The following is a 22017-nucleotide window of genomic DNA, read 5'->3' as shown; positions in this document are numbered from 1 at the left end:
GGCAGAGGACAGCATCTGAGACACCCAAGCCCTTTGCCATGCCCTGGTTAGCAGTTTGTGAGACAGTTCTTCCTGACAGCTCCACTCGAGGTTACGCCTGCAGCTGCACAAACGTGGTTAAAAAAGCAGCAGCAGGCAAAGAAGTCCTTCCCAGACCAACAAACTGCAGGGAGATAACGAAATGGAGCAGACAAGGGCTCCTGAGGGAAAACCAGATGGAATTAAACTTGCCATCAGCTGATCAGCATCCAGTTTTCAGCAAAGCCCATCAAAAGAGATGTCAGTGCAAAGCACTGCTTGGAAACCAGCTCTCAGCGCAGGCTTCTGCAGTGTTTTCCTGCCTGCTCAAGCAAACCAGGCAAACTCTGCCTTGCTCTCGTTAGCAGTGTTCACACTGATCCCGAGTGTGCAGGGGTTTCCTGGCTCCCTCCCTGTGATCACAGCTCAGTTGTCCCACTGAGACCTATTTTGATCCTGGAAACACAGAAGTAACCCTGTAGATCCAACAGGTCTGTATTTAGATTGCACTCTCTTGCCACAGACAACCAGGTTATACCTGCCAGCCACTCAAAGTGCTCCACAGAAAGGATCACCCTGGGATCCATATATCCAATCCTCTTGTTAGCACAGTCCCCTTTCTCCACATTGCCAATCTAGTCCCTGTGGGCAGCTTGTCTCAACAGCTACAAATCCCTCACAGACACCACAGAGCAGGTAGTGACACATTTACAGCACTTTTCATCTTGGCAGCACTGCGTGCTGGTCAGTTTTTATTAGGCTTAGCAGACAAAGTGCTTTCCTTAGTGTCCACTAGGAAAGAGATTTCTTTCCCAGACAAGCTCTTAGCCTGGCCAGCTGTAACTGTATAATAAAGACATAAATGCATTTTCCTCTAATGCAGCAAGTGATGGGAAAAGTTAGGTCTGAGCCCAGTATGCTTCTGTCTCTGCTCCCAGCTAGCCCAGCACATCATCCTGAAAATGTTCTTTTTTACGGTACCTTAGTACTTGGGACCATCTGGGCCTGAAGTGCTCCCCTCAAGGTTTTGCAGTAGGCTCCAAAAGGATGAAAGGACAAACTAAACAAGATCAGAGCTGTTGCAGGTTCAGCTTTAGGGGCTACAGAAAGTAAATTTCTAGTTTGTAGCAAATGCTTATTCCTAAAGTTATTAACTGCTCCACTGCAGTATTTATAGCTGGGCTGCCTGCCTCCTTTTCCCCCAAGCAAAACTGTGGCTATTTTAATGCTATAATAAGAAGTTGATTTGCTAGTGTAGAACTTCAAAGGGAAACTTTCTTCTTCTGCTTGATAAAATATTAATGGGGAACCAGGAAGCGTGGTGGCATTACACAGAGCCCTGGGACGAAGCTCTGCTGGGGCTCAGCCGCACATGCCCTGCTGGGCACCTTTGTTCCTGCCAGGTTATCTCATAAAGTCGCCTGCAGGAAGCTCTCTGTCTTATTTCCCACATTGTGGCCAGCAACCAAAACTACTTTCCCAGCACAGTTCATTCCTTTTGAAGCTCCAAGTCTCCCAAGCAAGGTCACGTTGGGAGAAGCAGCTGCGGAGTGAGCTCCTCCACCACCTCACGCTGCAGGGGGAAGGGTTCAGCAGTGATGCAACAAGCTGGGGGGAGAGCAAGGGAGAGGCAGGAACAGGCCAGAGCAAGGTGTGGTTTAAAGTCTTCTCGGATGGGTACACTAAGGATGCATCCACCAGCCCAGGCTGCATCTGCCAGCTGGGCACATTTGCAAGCAATACTCCAAGGTTATACACAACATACAGCCAAAGAGCCTCTCCTTTCAGCTAGGAAGGACCTGACACAGTTCCCTCAGCCAACGTTTGATACACAAATATGCCTGGCTAGCAGGTCAAGCACAACGGGTGCCCCATGGTGTGTTTCCAGGATCAGCCCCCACCGCCCTCAGCCTGTGCAGAGCCCTGCCAGCACAGGAAAGCCTTCCCGGGAAGGGTTGCTAACCACCTGCACAGAGATGGTTTGCAGACAGGACCATCAGAGCAGATTTGATGCTACTACTGCACCATGCCAGACAGCCCAAGCAGCCAGAGAAGCGTGCAGAGCTGCTCCTGCATTCAGATGCACCAGCAGGAACCGTGCACAGAACTGCTGGAGCAATTCGAGCACCTAGGGGGCTGGAAAGCTGCAAGAGGAGCTGGCAGGGTACAGGAAAGCTGCAGAACAGCTCACACAGCAGATCTTGCCTGGAGGCTGGAAGCCCTCAGGTGCCAGTCTTGCAGTGGTATTTACCCACAGCAGGGGTTACTGAGCTAAGGAGGGACATCATTTTGGTTGAGATCTCCATGCCCCATCATGTCTGTCAGTGTCTAATAGAAGTTCAAGCATGCAGCTGTGCTCTGTCATGTTTTATTCAATTTCTCATTCAGCTGTGGATTCCTTTTTTCCTGCCTTGCCAAGAGTTATCTAAAATGAAGATGCCTTAAAGCTTGGCATGACCAGCTCCAGAGGCATGACCTAGCTCAGCTAACAGTGGCATCACAAAGAGCTGTGGCAAGTCATGCCCAGCACTGGAATAAAAATCACCTAAAAGCTGCTGGGTTTGGCCACCCTTCTCAGGAGAGACTGAGAAGTTCAGCGCATCATGAAGACTAGAAAGGACAAACATTGCTACTTATCCTAGTTTTGGGTCCTTGCACCAACAAATGCCACCCTTCCAGGCAAGATTCAGATCCTCAGCCCTTCCAACAGACTGAAAAGGACCTGCAGGGAAAGCCTATTGCCTGAATGTATACCACAAGGTGTTCTTTGGGGTTACTCAGCACAGATCCCTGAGCACTTGCCCTGGTTTTTTAAAGAAAGGTGTATATGGAGTCTTCTGTGGAGTCTTCCATAGGTAGGTCACCCTGAATCTCCCAAAGAACAAGAGCTTTGGGGATGCATAGGGGGTAAGTTGTATCATAGAATTGAGCAGGTTAGAAGAGATGTCCAAGCTCAACCAGGCCAACCTAGCACCCAGCCCTGGCCAACCAACCAGACCATGGCACTCAGTGCCCCAGCCAGGCTTGGCTTCAACACCTCCAGGCACAGCAACTCCACCACCTCCCTGGGCAGCCCATTCCAATGCCAATCACTCTCTCTGACAACAACTTCCTCCTGACATCCAGCCTAGACCTCCCCTAGCACAACTTGAGCCTGTGTCCCCTTGTTCTGTTGCTGGTTGCCTGGCAGCAGAGCCCAACCCCACCTGGCTACAGCCTCCCTGCAGGCAGCTGTAGACAGCAATGAAGTCTACCCTGAGCCTCCTCTTCTGCAGGCTGCACACCCCCAGCTCCCTCAGCCTCTCCTCACAGGGCTGTGTTCCAGGCCCCTCCCCAGCCTTGCTGCCCTTCTCTGGACACCTTCCAGCCCTTCAGCATCTCTCTGCAATTCAGGAGCCCAGAACTGGACACAGTGCACAAAGAGAGGAACTGAAAGAACAGTCAGAGAGAAATGCACATCTCCAGGAGGTGACTTGTCTCTTCAGTCCTCCCAAGAGTTTCCAAGGTAGAGGACAGATACTCTTGGCTCACAGCCTCTGCACACCAGAAAACATATCCCAGCACATCAAGTTTCAGGTACTCCTCAGCCACTAGTAAAGGAAAAGTAAGCACATGAAGAGGCAGAGGTGACAGGTTCCAACAAGAGCATCAGTTAGCAAAAAAAGAGAATACTCTGATGATGAGCTGATTCTTGCTAACATCTAAACTCCTTACTCTGCAAAAGAAGTTACACTTGGGCAGCTGTTTCCTGGGCCTCAGAAGTGAGGAATCACAGAATGGTCTGGATTGGAAGGGGCCTCCACAGCCCATGAAGTCCAATCCCCTCTGCATTAAGCAGGAACATCCTCAACAAGATCAGGCTGCCCAGAGCCACAGTAGAATCTCTATGCCTAGAGAACAGTGAATTCTTGACCTCAGCTGTCCCTCTGGGCTCTGCAGGCACAGCACTGAGGTTCCTGTTCATCTGCTGCATGCAGGCAAACACAGCAAGGGCAGAGTTGCTGCTGGGTTCTGTCTTAGTGACAGTGCTGTGCTGTGTTTATGCAGCTGCTTTCAGATCTGTCACTACTTTCCATCTCATTTCGTAACAACTGCCTGATGACTACCCTAGCCCCCAAACACTCAGGACTTCAATTATTTAGTTACCATAAGATGAGTAGCTAATGACAGGATGAGAGGAAATGGCCTCAAGCTGCACCAGTTTAGATTGGACAGCAGGAAAAATGTCTTTGCTGCAGGAGCAGTCAGAGATTGGGACAGGCTGCCCAGGGAGGTGGCGGAGTCACAGTCCCTGGAGGCACTCAAAAGATGCATAGGCATGGCATTTTGGGCCATGGCTTAATGGTCATGCTGGTTTTAGGTCATCTGCTGGACTTGATGACCTTAGAAGTCTTTTCCAGTCGAAAAAAACCCTCTATGATTCTGTTTGCCAAGCACTTGGAAATAGCTCAAATCTGAAGGCTACTGCGCGAAGAAATGGCTTCTGTAGCATCGACCCCATCCCACAGCTTCAGTGTCACTGCTGGCTAATCTCAATCAACACTGCAGTGCCCCAATTCATTATTCACTATGGAAACGTTGCCTCCTGCCCTCAGGAGCAGGTACATTACACTAGGTCCTGTGGTGGAGCCAGCTTTACCTCGTGCCAGGGCTGCAGCACCCAGCAGCATCGCGTGGGAACGCCGCGGCAGCCGAGCGGCTCACCCAGCCTCACGCAGAGGAATATTCATTAATGCTCACTGATGTAGAATGCACACACTACATTAGTCACAATCCTGTAAACAAACATGTTTTTCATCCACACTACATTAATCTTGATCCTATAAATAAACAGATAGAGCACAGACGTGGCTTTCTGAGGTGCCCCCTGCAGAAAGAGCCTTGCTGTACCAGAATGAGTCACGGAGCAGGACCGCAGCATCAGCTGCTTGTGGAGAGACCGTGGCTGTGATTACTGCTTTGTAATGAGAGGCTTAGTGAAAAGAAAAAGGGTGGAGGTTTGGTTCTTTTAGGGGGGAGCCGGCAGGGTGGGTAAGGTTGCATTTTGCAGTTCTGGCTCTAGTACTCACTGGTTTTAAGGTGATGCCCACAGCCTCAGGTGAGAATGTTATTACAGAATCAAGCAGGTTGGAAGAGACCTCCAAGCTCAGCCAGTCCAACCTAGCACCCAGCCCTGGCCAACCAACCAGACCATGGCACTAAGTGCCACATCCAGGCTTGGCTTCAATACTTCCAGGGACAACAACTCCACCACCTCCCTGGGCAGCCCATTCCAATGCCAATCACTCTCTCTGACAACAACTTCCTCCTGACATCCAGCCTAGACCTCCCCTGCCACAACTTGAGACTGTGTCCCCTTGTTCTGTTGCTGCTTGCCTGGCAGCAGAGCCCAACCCCACCTGGCTACAGCCTCCCTGCAGGCAGCTGCAGACAGCAATGAGCTCTGCCCTGAGTCTCCTCTGCTGCAGGCTGTACACCCCCAGCTCCCTCAGCCTCTCCTCACAGGGCTGTGCTCCAGGCCCCTCCCCAGCCTTGCTTCCCTTCTCTCAACACCTTCCAGCACCTCAACATCTCTCTTGAACTGGGGAGCCCAGAACTGGACACAGCATTCAAGGTGTGTCCTGAGCAGTGCTGAGCACAGGGGCAGAAGAACCTCCCTTATCCTGCTGGCCACACTGTTAAGGCTGTCCCTAGAGATCAAGGCCACTGTGCTCCTCTTTTCCCAAAGAGGAGGAGGCCAACCCAAAAGCATTGCAGGAGGAGTGCAGATGATTGCTAGAGCGTTTGATGCACTGGATACAGAGAACAACTGAGGACTAAGCAAATTCCCATCTCACACTTCCATCCCAACGTTCTCACTGACTTTTCACACGCAGCCTTATCTTTGCCAAGCACTTCAGCAATCAGCAACAAAGCTGACTGTTAATAATGCTGCTTCCTGGTTAATTTCTGCTTCTCGAGAGGGTGCAATCAAGGGAAATGTAATTGTTTGTGAAAGTCAACATCTGCATCACCTATCCATCATACCTCCGCTTGGAAAGCTGTCTGGTGTGCACTACCTTTACACTCATCACTAAAACCGAGCTGATTCTGTTATCAGAGGCCTGGAAGCTGTAGCAGGGGCTGATATTTACACCCAGAGCAGCTGTGTTGGTTTTATAGGGGAGGCAGTTCATCGGGAGCCGATACAGACGGCTAAACCAGTGGGCAAGGTATGTTGGCTTTTCCTTTTATTGAACAGTAATGAAATGTAACAAGTGCACCAGAGGGATGCATTTTCATAAGCAGACAAGCAGATGGGTGAAGGAATTCAACTTGCTATAAAAAGCTCATAACTGCCAAGCACTCTGAAAGACTCTGTGGAAAGAGTCATCTACAGCGCAAAGAGCGCTCCCCCTTCAGAGACTCCAGGGTGTATTGGCAGCCTCTCTCTCATTGGCATTTGGGATCCTACAGGTGATGAGCCTTGCAGCATGGCTGCTGACAGCTGGCCATAAGGCATACACCTCCAGACCATGTTTTGCTTTAAGTCCTGCAGTTTGCAGAGGTTTAAACATGAATTGGACATTGGGCTGATTTCACTGCCTCGTGGGTAGGATGCTCATTCAATAGACTGAACTGGGGTGTCAGAGGCTCTCTGCTTCAAATGCTTCAATATCATACATCTGCTGGAGGAGGGCTTAGTATCAACTAGCACCTGGAGATCTGGCCTGCAAGCTGACCAAGCAAAGCAAATCCAGGCTCCTCCCCATATGCACTGCACTGCTCAGCAAGGTAGACACATCCCTTCTGTGCCTTAAACTGGAGACATTTGCAGCAGCTGTAGAATCATAGAATCAAGCAGGTTGGAAGAGACCTCCAAGATCATCCACTCCAATCTAGCACCCAGCCCTGGCCAAGCAACCAGACCATGGCACTAAGTGCCCCAGCCAGGCTTGGCTTCAACACCTCCAGGCACAGCGACTCCACCACCTCCCTGGGCAGCCCATTCCAATGCCAATCACTCTCTCTGCCAACAACTTCCTCCCAACATCCAGCCTAGACCTCCCCTGGCACAACTTGAGACTGTTTCCCCTTGTTCTGTTGCTGATTGCCTGGCAGAAGAGACCAACTGCACCTGGCTACAGCCTCCTGGTTGACTCTATGATTTGAGGTTTAAACATGAATTGGACATTGGGCAGATTTCACTGCCTCGTGGGTAGGATGCTCATTCAATAGACTGAACTGGGGTGTCAGAGGCTCTCAGCTTCAAACTCTTCAACATCATACATCTGCTGGAGAAGGGCTTAATATCAAGTAGCACCTGGAGATCTGGCCTGCAGACTGACCGAGCAAGCCACAGCAAAGCAAATCCAAGCTCCTCCCCATCTGCACTGCACAGCAAGGTAGACACATCCTCCTTCAACTGGAGACACCTGCAGCAGCACTTAGCTGCACACCTCTTCTGGGCTATGTCTAAGTCTGGGCTGACTTTTGGACCAGTGATGAAAGTACATCTGCTCTGACTGTGCTGCAGCTACACAGCTAGATTTTAATGGCAAAAAAGCTTCAGAGGCTTTGTAGTTGGACTCAGATCACTGAGTCCACCCAAGGTACCCACATCAAGGCACCAAAGCAACAGAAGTGACTGAGCAAGAGGGCACAGTAAGCGAAGCACTTCTCCCACACCGAGTGAGGAGCAATGTGCTGCTGCTGAGTGCAGTCCTGAATGGCAAACCCTTCTCCTCTGTGCTCACAGCACACAAAACACAAATTTAACTTGCCAAAATCACAATCAATAAGAGACATTTCTTAAATTAAGTAGATTCAGAGGAGAGGAGGAAAATTAATTAGCGCTGCTCGCCCCTCAGTGAAGGCTTAGGCTGAAGGTCCGGATCGATACTTTTGAGTCCAGATGCCAGAAGTCAGGCACATCACCCTGACAAGCCCAGCAGGTGCCTGGCACCCCTAAAAGCCAGACAGCTCACTAACAATATCCCACAAGCTCTGCCTTGCACCAGCATGCTGGACTCAGAGCAGCAATCACAGTCACCCTGCTTTGATGTTACAACACACCAAACTGCTGCTTTGCCGTGCTCGAGTCTTTTGTCTTTGGTATTTCACATGCAGACCAATTTCCTTGCTTATTTGTGTTCCTCTAGGAGAGGCAGAAATGATCACAGGCAAGATCCAGGCAAATTATCCCCCACACATTGCAGGTTTTCCTTTCCATACCAACAAAATGCACAGAGCCAACTTGAGCCATGCCTGTTTATAACCAGTCAACCAGATGGGTGCAAAACCAATCTGATTTGCTCTGAAAAGCTTATAGCTGCTGAAAAATCTCAAGGATTTGCTGGGAGGGACTCAGCTTTAACAAGTGGTGTCAGGGTACTAACCAGACTGATCCTGCTTTGCCCAACTGCTGTCTCAGCATTAGCCCTCCTGCCACTGTGCCAAGGCTGTAGCTACAGTGGGACGCACAGCGTGGGACAGCTGGTGCTGGGGAGGCAGCAGACACAACAGATGCTACAGATGCTTGCCTCACACCAGCCCTTGTCTGCATGCTCCAAGCCTAAGGTGCAGATTGCAGCTACCTGCACCACTTGGGTTCATTTGAAAGGAGTCTGCTCTGAGCATTCAGAGTGGCCTCTGCGAGGCAAAGCGAGGCATGAGGAGACAATCAGGGGACCTGCTGCCAGCTCACAGCACTGCCACAGCCACACAAGCACCTGAGGATTCACAGCCAGCATGGAGTTCACTTCAGTCAGAGTTCACCTCTCTACAAACCCTGCTGCCCTCTGAAATCCCAGTCCCCACCTCAGTTACATCTTCTGGCGCAACCCAGCTCCCAAGGGCCTGAACCCCTCCAAAGGGGAAGGAAATGCTTCTGCCAAAAGACCTCTTGTCAAAAGCTGTTGTCAAGCCTTCAGTGCTGGAGGAGATGCTCACCATAGCACAGTGGCTTGCAGAGTGCCCCAGCACTCCACCTCCCAGCTTTCCCAGGGAGCCCCATTCCTACACTCCTTCACCTCATCTCCACCCAGCAGGGACTATTTTACTTTCTGCTTATGGCTGCTGTGTTTTGCAGGCACAGCTCGAGTGGGCTTCCCTGCAGGCTGTAACCTCTCTCTTCATCCCCAAGCAGAGCACACAGAATATACATCTTGTAGCCTTTGCAAAACTAAATTTCTTAGTCTTCTTTTGCACCTAAAATGAGACCTGCAGAGACACAGAAGCTGTCCAAAAGCTGCCATGAGCTGCTAGTCCAGTTGAACTGGAAGCTCACTGGAGCTAGCAAGCCCTGCTAAGGCACAGGGAAATGCTTTGCCTCTCCTCTATGTGGTCCCTGTCCCGCTTCATAGAATCATAGAAATCAAACAGGTTGGAAGAGACCTCCAGGCTCATCCAGTCCAACCTATCCCCCAGCCCTATCCAGTCAACCAGACCATGGCACTAAGTGCCTCATCCAGTCTTCTCTTGAACACCTATGCTTCAGGCACACACAGATTGCATCCTGATGGGTAAGGACTGTCACTCATGTTATAATCTATGTTTCCTTGAAAGGGAGTTTTCACATGAGAGTCTGTGGAATCCTGGGTTAGAAAAGGGTCAAGACTCTCCAGCTTGCAGGACAGGGAGTGCAGTCTGGTAAGAACAAAGTCCCTATTCAGTAGAAATGCAGAGAAGGCACAGGCAGTAAAAACCAGCTAAAACAATAAGCTGTGCAGATTCACACTGGATTTTGACATTGTAATAGATCAGATTAATATCCTTAAGGGCACTTCAGAAGCAGCCTCCTCAGCCCTAAACACTAAGTAGACAGAGTTGCTGGCACCACACCTGCACACCTGCTGAGTGCCAGGTTCCCCACTTCATGACCAGTAAGGATTCGGCTTCCCACTGGTGATGTGAAGCCCTGTGGTGGGAGGGCACCAAACACACCAGCATCCCCCCCTCGGGTATCACTCCTGCTTGCCTCCTTGAGGCTGAGGAGAGGGAGCACCACCCAAACGCCCCCATGCCTCGCCACTTTGCATCCCAGCAGCCATGACTGCAATCCCTAAATCAGGTTGGAGGTAGTTTTGGTTTGGGTTTTTATTCCCAGACCTGTGGGACTGCTCCAAGCATAATTAGGTTTTGGGTTTACAAAAAAAATCAGCATCTGTTGCCTGCTCTGTGCATGCTGCCAGTCTGAGGGGACTGCTCCAGGCTCACTGCAGCTTTTGTTCTCACAAACACAGAAAACTTTGCTGAGCCTGGAGCAGGGCTGCTGGCCAAGGGCCTCAGAGATTCGCCTCCTGCGTGGGACTGGGAGCTGAGAAAGGAGGAGAGGAAAGGTATTAAACTCAGAGTGCTTCATCCTTCAGCTGAAGCTGATGAGCCTCCATTTAATTTAATATAGGGAGGATTCCCAACCCCAGCTACTGCCAACAATCCCATTACAACATAACACAATCACAAACATGTGCCTAGCTCTAGCTTCAAAGCCAGCTCCAGTCATTTAGAGGTGACCAAGCCCCTTGCTGAGTAGTGAGGAAACATCCCCCTGTTAGATGAAGAACCTTTATTTCCCCATCCAGCAAGAGAGGAAAAACATCACAGCAGCCCTACCAGAGCCAGACTGCCTCCAGAGAACAGGGGGCCAGAGAAGGGTTAAAAATCACCTCTGGCTGTGGTGTTTCCACACAAAGCTGTGTAATGCCAAACTCCAGGCTGGGGAGGCTTTGAAAGATGACCACAGCTTATCTTGATTACACATAGCAGCACTACAGGCTGGGGACAGAATGGCTGAGAGCAGCCAGGCAGAGAGGGAGCTGGGGGTGCTGGGAGAGAGGAGCTGAAGATGAGGCAGCAGTGCCCAGGTGGGCAGCAGAGCCAATGGCATCCTGGGCTGGCTCAGGAGCAGTGTGGCCAGCAGGACAAGGGAGGCTCTTCTGCCCCTGTGCTCAGCACTGCTCAGGACACACCTTGAGTGCTGTATCCAGTTCTGGGCTACTCAATTCAAGAGAGATGTTGAGGTACTGGAAGGTGTCCAGAGAAGGGCAGCAAGGCTGGGGAGGGGCCTGGAGCACAGCCCTGTGAGGAGAGGCTGAGGGAGCTGGGGGGGTGCAGCCTGTTCCAGGGCTCTGTCATCCTCACAGGAAAAAATTCTTCTTCAGGTTCACATGGAACCTCCTGTGCCTCAACTTGCACCCACTGCCCCTTGTCCTGGCACTGGGCATCGCCGGGAACAAGAGGTGATGGATATGTTATGGATGAGACTACAGCTGTACAAGTGAACTCAAAAACACCAAAAAGCTGAATACTCACAGAGGGAAGAGCCAAACTGGGACCCCCAGTCCCAGCACAGGGGTTTTGTGATCTCAGTGTGTGTTTAATGGCTCAGGGACTGGCAGGTGGCAATGCACAGAATCATCAAGGCCTTTTCTGAGACCATCAAGTGCAACCATTCCCTGTCTCTACATGCCCTGTACTGTCAGACAACGAGTGGTGCATTTTGAAAGCCATTCTCTGGCAGGTGCTTCATAACCAGGGCACACACAGCTGCACAGCGGGTCAAGAGCAGGAGCCTTTGCACTCTGCCTTTGCTACAACCACTAGTACAGTTGGAAAAAAAAAAACAACAACCATAAACAAAGAGATCAAAGCAAAAGCCCCCACACAGAATCAACCAGGTTGGAAGAGACCTCCAAGCTCATCCAGTCCAACCTAGCACCCAGCCCTATCCAGTCAACTAGACCATGGCACTGAGTGCCTCACCCAGTCTGCAGGCATGTCACAGCTGTGACATGTCTGAAAAGACCAAGATGTGCCAAGATATGCTAAGGTCAGTAGCAGCTTCCCACTGGATTTGTAACAGCAGCTACAAAATTATCTGAACTAACATAAAGCTCTCGACCAGCTGCTGGCTGTCCACAGAGGGCTCATGAAGCCACAGAATCAAGCAGGTTGGAAGAGACCTCTGAGCTCATCCAGTCCAACCTAGCACCCAGCCCTGCCCAACCAACCAGACCATGGCACTAAGTGCCCCAGCCAGGCTTAAAAGGAGTCATTTAGGCAGATTTTTCCTTTAAGCAAACTTTGTAGTAGTGCTTAGGGGACATGGTTTAAGGTGAATCTTGTACAGTAAGGTTATAGGTTGGGCTTGGTGATCCTGAAGGGGCTTTGCCAACCTGAATGTTTCTGTGATGATTTAGGAGGCCACACGGAGTCAAAAGGGAGCCCTGCAAAGGGAACGGCAAACAAATGTATGTGGAGCATCTCAGTGAGGGCTGCCACAAAGCAAACTGCAGTAGAGACCTTTAGAACACATTAGATGGGTATTAGACAAGGGTAAATATTGTTGTTAGCTTGAGCAACTGCTAGGCTTTAGGAGGCCTACGAGGGATCATAAACCCACTTAGCTCTGCTATGCCCAAGCAGCAGAGAAGCATTTGCAAGCAGGATTCTGTTCCTGCCAGTAGAAGCAGCAGCTGCTGCTGCACTGCTTAATCTGATGAGCAGTAATTTCGTTTTCTGCAGCCAAAATAAGCTCTTAGATAATACAATTTTGGAGAAGACACTTGTGTGACAAATGCTTGCTCCCTACCAGCCTGCTATTCATTTTTAAATGCTTTGATTTTCGGTCCCCTCTCTGAGATGCTTCTGCAAGCTCACCCAGGCTGTGCCTGCAGAGTTGATGCCATCTCGTGGTGCAAAAGCAACCTTCAAGCTCCTCATGCTCTCAGGCTCCCTTCATCATAGAATGGTCTGCATTGGAAGGGACCTCCAAAGCTCAGCCAGTCCAACCCTCTCTGCACTCAGCAGGGAATCCTCACCAAGATCAGGTTGCCTACAGCCCTGTCGAGCCTCATCCTGACTATGTCCAGGGATGCAGCCTCAACTATGCCCCTGGCCAACCTGTTCCAGTGTTCCACTCCCCTCATGGTGCAAAACTTGTTCCTAACATCCAAGCTAAACCTGCTCTGCTCTAGTTTCAAACCATTGCCCTCGTCCTGTCCCTGCAGGCCTTTGTGAACAGTCTCTCTGCAGCCTTCTTGTAGCCCTCTTCAGGTACTGGCAGGTTGCTTTTAGCTCTCCCTGAAGCCTTCTCCTCTCCAGGCTGAACACCTCCAGTTCCCTCAGCCTGTCCTCATGCAGAGCTGCTCCAATTCCCTGATCTTTTTTGTGGCCCTTCTCTGGACCTGCTCCATCAGGTCCATGTCCTTCCTGTGTTGAGGGCTCCATACCTGAATGCAGTGCTCCAGCTGAGGTCTCACCAGAGCAGAGCAGAGTAGCAGTCATCTCTCTGGATTTGCTGGGCACACATCTTTGGATGCAGCCCAGGCTGCCATTGCCCTTCTGTGCTGCAAGCTCACACTGCCTGCTCACATCCAGCTTCTTGTCCCTCAGCACCTCAAGTCCTTTCCTACAGGGTTCCTTTGTATCACCTCATCCCCCAGCCTATGTTCATAGCTAAAACAGTCCTTGCTAAGTCAGCATCACATCCCAAAGCCATGTCCCTTCCCACCCTCCCAGCCTTCAGAACTGGATTTCTATTGGACTCAAAATGGTTATTCCAGGACTGTGAAATGAGCTGAAGTGGAAGGTTTCAGAAATTGAAGCTGCATGCAGGTTTCTCCCTCACAGCTCAGGTACCAAACCTGCATCCTGCCTGCCCACCCTGCCCTCTTCTATCCCAGTCAGGAGCATTGGCCCTGAGCATCATCTCAGCAAGCTGGGCTTTGATGCCTCATGAGCAGGAGGGCACCCAGAGATGCATGGTCGGGGTCCCCAGGCTGCCCTGGACCCTCTCCAAGCAGCAAAGGCACTCTGAGCACTTTGACTTGTGGAGCTGGAGAGAGTAATGTCTCTGAGCACACCTCAGAGCAGTGCTGGCAGAGAGGGAAGGAGCAGGAGCCAGGGGTTTGCTTCTTTAACTTTGCCATCCTAGCAGGAACGTTGCCAGAGAGCTTGAGAAGGTGAGATGCAACCATCTGAAAGATCTCCTCCAGCCTTCAAAAAGCCTCTGGATTGACCTTTCACCTCTATGAGGTGTACTGCACTGCCCCAGGCCAGGCAAATCATTTGCCTATCAACCAGCACAAGCTGAGTAACAGCAGGAACAAAAACCTCCTCAGGCATGCAAGTGGCCATGCTGGCTGAATGATAACCACAGCATTCATCTCCACTCCTGCTTCCCAGAGAACCTCCCAGGCACAGGCAGGGAAAACAGAAAAAGGGACAGGATTTGCACTGCTCCAGAGCACCAGACTCGAGTCACCATCACTAGAGACCTTCCTGGCTTCACAGGTAGCTACAGAGAGCCCAGGGGCTCCTTGTGAGGCTCTGGACCACAACCACCTCTGTAGCCTGACAAGGGCTAACACAACCTGCAGGGACCAAGCACTGCCCTGCCTTGGTGACATCCCCACCTTCCCCAGGGGCTCCAGCACATCGTCTTCTGTTTTTCAGGGAACAAACACCAGGCTCTTCCAAACAGCATTAACTACACCTACCTGCTTTGTGACAGAGAAGGTGCAGGGGGAACCTCTTGGTAGCTTTCTTTTCCTGTAAATTAATTTGCTGTTGCTTTATTGAGTATTGGCTTTTGGTTAATGCAGAGGTAAACAATGTTATCACACAAATCTTAATCTTGTAATTGCAGCCTCACTTGAATCACTTGGTGATTAGCCTCTAGGCATAACGCTCAGCTCCTTCAGTTTATACCTTCATTATCATCAGATTCATTAATTTAATCCTCCCTGTTCTAAAACACTGCATGGTTAAAGGCAACATGTAGCAATACCCAGCACACTGGCAAGGTTTCCCATCCTCTGCTGACGAGTTTGCAGAGGCAACATTACACACCGAGAGGATGCAGGAGTTAATTTTGCCTTTAAGCCCTTGAAGCATTGAGGTAATAGCTACAGTTAAAAATATTAGCACTTCATTATTTAATTGTGGTGTCAGTGCATGTTGAGCACAACGAGTGGCCTCGAGGGGGACCCTGAAGAGGTTTTGGCAGGGCATGGTGGTGAGCATCTCCCTCCTGCCAGCGCGGCTGGAGAAGCTGGGGTCTGCCAGCAGAGAGGACTCTGGGCCCCCGGGGTCAGGGTTTCCTTGCTGAACTGCTTCCTGCCAGCAGCTAGGTCAGCTAAGCCTCCTATCAGCCAGGGCATTGCAAGGAAATTAGTCTTTTTCATTCCCTAGTGGATCTTGGCAGTGCCTTATGCTGCCAGGCTGTGCACAGCTCCTCTGTAGCCAGCTCCATCGCTGCTGCTTCTAACAAACCCCTTTGGAAAGAGGCCAGGTGGTCACACAACTGGGACACAAATGTGGGAAAGCAGCCAGCAGGACTAGGAACTCAAGAGAAGGCATCTCTAAGGACACAGGCCAAGTCCACAGGCTTAAGTCAGTAAGGTGGCAGGCTCAGACACAGCAAGGCTGGCATGGCCCTCCCAAGCCTCCCACGGCAGGCTCATTAAAACGCTGCTGGCTAGAAGTAAAATGAGCTATCCCAAGGGCTCCTGGAAACTTTGAGTGGCATTTGCCTGCACTTGGGCAAGATTCCTCCACCCTCCTCTTACAAGGGTAAACCCCTTGCAGAAGCTAAACCTGCCCTTCAGGACCTGTAAGGGGTGCATCTGTGAAAGTCAATCGTCCAAGCCTGCTCCTCTATCAGCTTGTAAACACTTTCATACAGCACTACCACAGACCCACCCAATGTCAGGGTTGGAATGGACCTCAAAGCTTATCCAGTTCCAGCCCCCATGCCACAGGCAGGGACACTTCACTCCAGACCACATCATTCAGAGCCTCATCCAGCCTGCCCTTAAAAACTCCCAGGGATGTGGCTGCCACCACCAACTTGGGCAACCTGCACCAGTGTTTCACAGAATCATAGAACCACAGACACAGGCAGGCTGGCAGAGCCCCTCAGGAGTACCAAGCCCAGCCCAGAACCCTGCTCTACAAGATTCACCTTCAACCATAGCCCCAAGCACCACATCCAAACTACCCTGAAACACATCCAGCCTGGGTGACTCCAGCACCTCCCTGGGCAGCTCATTCCAGTCCCTGACCACTCTCTGTGAACAGCTTTTTCCTCGTGTCCAATCTAAACCTGCCCAGCCTCAGCTTGAGGCCATTCCCCCTTGTTCTGTCTCCATTTGCCTGTGAGCAGAGCTCAGCAGCAGCCTCTGCACAACTTCCCTTCAGGTAGCTGTAGGCAGCAATGAGGTCTGCCCTCAGCCTCCTCTTCCCCAAACTAAAGCTCACCACCCACATGGTGAGGAACAAAGAAGGTACTGCAGGAACATGAGACATTATCAGCCCAGTTCACAGCATCCCAGAACATCTCTGTACTCCTTGATCAGTAAGAGGAACAGACACTCCGTTTACAAAAGCAGAGCTTCCAGCTGGGGGCAGAGTGACCAGGACAGCTGGAGTGGTCCTCAACGCAGCTGTGTGTCACAAACACAGTATTTCAGCTTCTTACTCAGCCTCTTTGGCAGCACAGAGAAACTGATGAACACCGCTGGGAGGTGAGAAGTGACTGCCTGACCTGCCAGCACGCACGGCAGAGAAGCACTCCCCTGGCACCCTGAGTGTGCTAGGCAAAAGGAAGGAATTAAGTAATACACATGCAAATAGATGGAGGTCAGCTGAAGAGAGGCCTTTGAACTGCAGTGCTAACATTTGCACAGCTTATGCCCTGCGCATCTCCTGTCTGCGTTTAAGCTATCGACAGCTTCATTCAACAGCTCAAACATGAGCTGCATTAGAAGGGAAGGTGAAATATTCCCCTGGCCTGGTTTCCAGGCCATACAGAGGCTGAAAAGCAGAACTGGGAATATACTGAACGAAAAGGAGAATTCTAGGCATGGATTGGAGTTTGCAATACTTGCTCCAGGGCAGAGAGGTTGTTGGAATAGCAGCCATGTCTTGCAGAAGGCAGCCCCCCCGGCACAGCAAGGGCTCAGCAATTCACAGCTGCTTCAGCAGCCTCACGGTGCTCTCCATGAATCGCCACCCAGCTGGAAGAGACCTCCAAGCTCAGCCAGTCCAACCCTCCACCCAGCACTGCAGGGTCAACACTAAGCCACATCCCTAAGTGCCAGGTCCACACACTGCTGGAACGCCCCCAGGGGTGGCGACTCCAGCACTGCCCCGGGCAGACCATTCCGATGGCTGAGAACCTTGTCTGTGAAGAACTATTTCCTAGCATCCAGCCTGAACTTCCCCTGCTGCAGCTTGGAAGCATTTCCTCCTGCCACTCACCACCAAGGGGCAGAGTCTGTCCCATCCTCTCTCCAGCCTCCTCTCAAGGAGCTGTGGAGAGCAATGAAGTCTCCCTTCAGCCTCCTCTTCTCTAGGCTGGACACCCCCAGCTCCCTCAGCCCCTCCTCAGAGGCCAGGTGCTCCACATCCCTTCAGAAAGGGAACCTCAGACATTTGCAGGGTTACAAACTGTACTTCCTTGATGTCTTTTGGAGCTTCCTCACAGCTGCCTGGGAAGGATATTAACAGAGTTAGAGAGGAGAGAGCTGTGCTGACATGCACACAGGTCCTCAGCTCCACAGCAAGGTGCCCCTCCAAGCACCATCCTATGCCAGCCACGACTCCTGCAGGCAACTTGCAATGGCTTAAATAAATAACATCTTTAAATCAGGACTAAAGAACTAAAAGCCACCCAAGCTTCTCAGCCATTTGCAAGTTTACAGTCAGCTGGAGAGCCTGTGCAGCCTCCTGCTATCTTTACACTCCTTTTACAAGGCCTCTGGACCAGCTTGCGGCTGACTGGCGGTGAACTGGCACCCCTACAGCAGGGATGAGAGCGTGAGCCTGGCTGCTGACTTCATCTGTGCAGAATCATGCCCAACAAATTACATTCAATTAAGTTACAGTGAAGCCAGCCACTGCTTAGGGACCATTAAAATGTCAGTTAATTAAAGCTGGATTTACCAAAGGTTATGAGACAAATTGTTATCTGTTAATCTGTCAGAATCCTGAAACTGAAATGCCCTCAACAGTTTAGAGGATATTTTAAGGTGATCAGATAACAGAGCCAGCTGCAAGGCTTTTTTTTTCCCCCACCCTGCCTTACCTATGCAGAGCTGCTTGCCTGCCACAAATTAAAATGGGCTTCAAAAGGCTCTTTTTGAAGAGGGGAAATTAAAAGATGGGGGAAGAGGGAATTACTATTCCCTCAAGAAGCCACAACTAGACCAGGTTTTACTAATAATCCCATCCATAAATCATGAGATTTGGGAGATCAGTTGTAGCTTCTTAAGATTAAAAATGTCAAGGCAAAATATTTAATTGAAAGGGTTCAATCAGTTCTAAAACTATGCAAGAGTAAAACTCATCTAGCACCTGATTCTTGTTTCCCCTGTTGCTTCTACATTTGCTTGGGATCAAACCCAGGCAGGCTCTCATCAAAAGCAACAGGCAGAAGAAAGATGCTTTCTGTAGAGAGCAGAATTAGAGGAGTCCTTCCCCTATTTGTCTAAAAGGCAATTACAAAAGGAGTTAAGTGCAGGAAGCTGTGGACTGCAGCAGCAACCCCCCCTGCTGAGCAGCCAGATGAGGAGTTGCTGGTGTGTGCATGTCTCAGCACACCTACCCTGTACGAGCAGCTAACTAACCCACACCACAGTGTCAAGCTTTTGTGTAAGCCTCAATCTCACCTCCATCAACCAACAGAAGCTTTTCTGGTTGTCATGGTAGGCCTGGATAGGCCAAAAGAGGCTTATCCATGTCCTGCCTTGCCCAGACATGTTTTTCTGCTCTCCCTCCTTCGGCTATGGGGAGAAGCAACCGCAAGAGGACAAAGAACCTGGAGCCACTGAGTCTAAGGACTCTGGCTTGCCCAGACATCTCCCCCTGCTCCCCCTCCTTCTGTGCTGGAGGAATGAAATTAAAAGCCCTGGCTTCACCTAAATGGTCAAGTCTGGCAAAGTGCCATTCTGATTGTCCAATCTGTGTCCAAAGGCCCATTAGTCTTGGGCTGTAAAGAAATGAGCAGGTAACACAAGGTGCTCTGCCACTGTATTCATGCTTGCTTGCTGCTGCCACTGCTCACTGCCTCAGTGCATCCTGAACTGCCTGCAAACTCCACTGCCTCCAGTTTACCAGGAACAGGCTCTAAATGCCACTGTGCAATTGTCAGCTGGCTATGCACATTGCAAGACATCCTGCCCACACCTGCCAAGAACAAATTTCTCCCAGGCATCCCTGGCATGTCCCAGATAGGGAGGCAGCCTCAGCCTCCCTCTTTCACTTTCAATCAGTGAGGGATGACTTCTGCTTGGGTGGATTTTGGGGGAGATGAGGCAACAATTAGCAAAGAATCAAAACTGTAAAGTGGGGTTAAAACCTCTTAAAGTGTCACTGTTAGCTTCATTGAGGTTCCTATGCCACAGTGCACAGGTTTGTGCCCTAAGATCAGTTTAAATGCTCTCCCATCAGCTGGGGCTCAGCTCCCTGCCCCTCCAGGCACCTCACACTAGGAAAAAAGAAAGGTGACAAACTGCATGACTTGGAAAACAACCCCTCAGGAACTCCACTTTCTGGTCTGCAAGTTACTTTTCCTGTCTATCACCAACTGAGGAGCTCAGACAGAGTGAAGCTGGCAGATGGAGCAGGCAGGACTCGAGCCACACTGCTTTTGATGCAGTCTATATGCGAAAGGCAGCACAGGTGCCTGTGTTATGAAGTTGTGCTGCTGCTGCTGCTTGGGAAGGAAATGATTTCTTCTCTTCTTTTCCCCCCTCAAATCCTATTTCCAGGAAATCAGCCTGCACTGCAAAGGCTCTCTCTAGCCACACTTTGCTCATTTATTTGGCTGTGCTGACCCCCAGAGTCCAGAGCTCCATATGGCACATCCCAGTGCCCAAACCAATAGGGGTCCCTGCCGCGTTTTCCACCCACTGGCGCTGCTACAGAGAGGGTTTGCTGAAGTGACTGCTCCCACAGGCTGGGGATGGCTGCTCCCACACAGACACTTCCCTGCCCTTGACCCCAGCTGCTGCACCTGCAGAACTACCTAGGCAAGGAAGAAGGGGAAAAGACCATGCTGCAAGAACAGCACAGAGAAACTCAACAGGGATGCTGCCTGTCAGAGCATCAGGTACACCCGAGGTGTCCAGCTGCACACCTGGCAAAAGCCAAACTGCCACCAGCCAGGCACCAACTACGGCAGAAGGGAATCCTCTCTGCCTGCTCCCGAGCCAGGAGGAAGCTGATACCATTTTCTGCTGTACTATACACTGTTGGGACTCTCCATTTCCACTTCCCTGCAATAACTGATGGTTTATGAATCAATTACTCCCCTAATTGAAAAGGACTCTGTCAAATGAGCACATCTGCTTTTCATTTCTGCTTTGGATTTTGTTTAATTCACTTCCCAACCCCCACTCCCCTCCTTGGTTCAAGTCTGAAACTTGGGAAGAGGAATGGAAGTGTGTCAAGAGCTCACTGAGAATCACAGAATCAGTCAGGGTTGGAAGGGACCACAAGGAGCAGCCAGTTCCAACCCCCTGCCATGCCCAGGGACACCCTACCCTAGAGCAGGCTGCCCACAGCCTCAGCCAGCCTGGCCTTAAACACCTCCAAGGATGGGGCCTCAACCACCTCCCTGGGCAACCCATTCCAGCCTCTCACCACTCTCATGCTCAACAACTTCCTCCTCACCTCAAGCCTGACTCTCCCCACCTCCAGCTTTGCTCCATTCCCCCCAGTCCTGTCACTCCCTCACAGCCTCAAAAGTCCCTCCCCAGCTTTTTTGTAGTCCACTTCAGATCCTGGAAGGCCACAAGAAGGTCCCCTGGGAGCCTCCTCTGCTCCAGCCTGCACAGCCCCAACTCTTTCAGTCTGTGCTCACAGCAGAGCTGCTGCTGCCCTCTGAGCATCCTCCTGGCCCTGCTCTGGACACTCTCCAGCATCTCCATAGCCCTCTTGTCCCAGAGGCCCCAGAACTGGATGCAGGACTCCAGGTGGGGTCTCAGCAGAGTGCAGTAGAGGAGGAGAATCCCCTCCTGGCCCTGCTGGCCACACTTCTGCTGCTGCAGCCCAGGCTCTGCTTGGCTTTCTGGGCTGCAAGTGCACACTGCTGGCTCCTGCTGAACTTCCCATCCAGCAGCACCCCCAAGCCCCTCTCCTCAGAAGAATCCCCACTTCCCACTTACCAGCACTCACTCTAGGCTACTTTTTTTCCCCCCAGAGGACTTCAACATCCCTTATGACTGGGGCATATATTTTGCAAACCTTTACTCCTGGCATGAGTTTGGCTCCCAGCACTTCTCCTGAGAACTATGGATGCACACTGGTAAGTGACCAGGGGAAAATGTGGGAACTTCAGTACTGTTCTGACTCTGAGGTGCTTTGTGGGAGGGAGGAAGGAAGGAAGGAAGGGAACTTCAGTACTGTTCTGACTCTGAGGTGCTTTGTGGGAGGGAGGGAGGAAGGAAGGGAACTTCAGTACTGTTCTGACTCTGAGGTGCTTTGTGAGAGGGGGAAGTATTTTTTCTTTGGTTAGCATCAGATTCTTGCCTTGTGCCTTCTGCTTTGATCCAGGAGCTAACTGAATTGCCTTTCTCTTGCATGCAGCACTAAAAAGCCTCTACAGTTTCCCTCACCCAAATTGAGGTCGTCTCATGGATGTGGGCTTCAGGCTTGTTTTCTGTGCAAGTTTGCTACACCTACACCCTGTTGTAACTTCGAAACCTCAATGTCACCTTCAGCCCAGCAAAAAATACTGAAGTTTGTCTTCAGGTAAGAAACATTTCTCAAAAGCCAGCTGGGAATTATCTTCCCTCTCCCCCCAGCACCTACAGCAACCTGACAAATCTGTATCTACCCTCCTGGGAAGACAGGATCTTTGTTCTTGCTGTGCTCCACCTTGCAGCCTGCCATGCATAACCTCAGCCAGGTGAGGAACAAGGACATCACCTCTGAGCCCACTGAGGAGCTGTGACAAGCTCTCTCAGGGCTGGTTGTCACTGACACTGTGGGCACACAGGGGACAAGGGGAAA

General features: G+C 50.9%; 1 long non-coding RNA gene across 2 annotated transcripts in view; it reads right to left on the bottom strand.

The window, feature by feature from the left end:
- The window catches only part of LOC135185035 (uncharacterized), a 72205-nt gene that overhangs the window by 49434 nt on the left and 754 nt on the right, over nt 1-22017 (bottom strand). The window lies entirely within an intron of this gene.

This window comes from Pogoniulus pusillus, chromosome 22 (genome assembly GCF_015220805.1).
Source record: "Pogoniulus pusillus isolate bPogPus1 chromosome 22, bPogPus1.pri, whole genome shotgun sequence".
Taxonomy (NCBI): Eukaryota; Metazoa; Chordata; class Aves; order Piciformes; family Lybiidae; genus Pogoniulus; species Pogoniulus pusillus.
The sequence above is the reverse complement of the archived record's forward strand: the minus strand, read 5'-3'. Positions and strand labels throughout refer to the sequence as shown.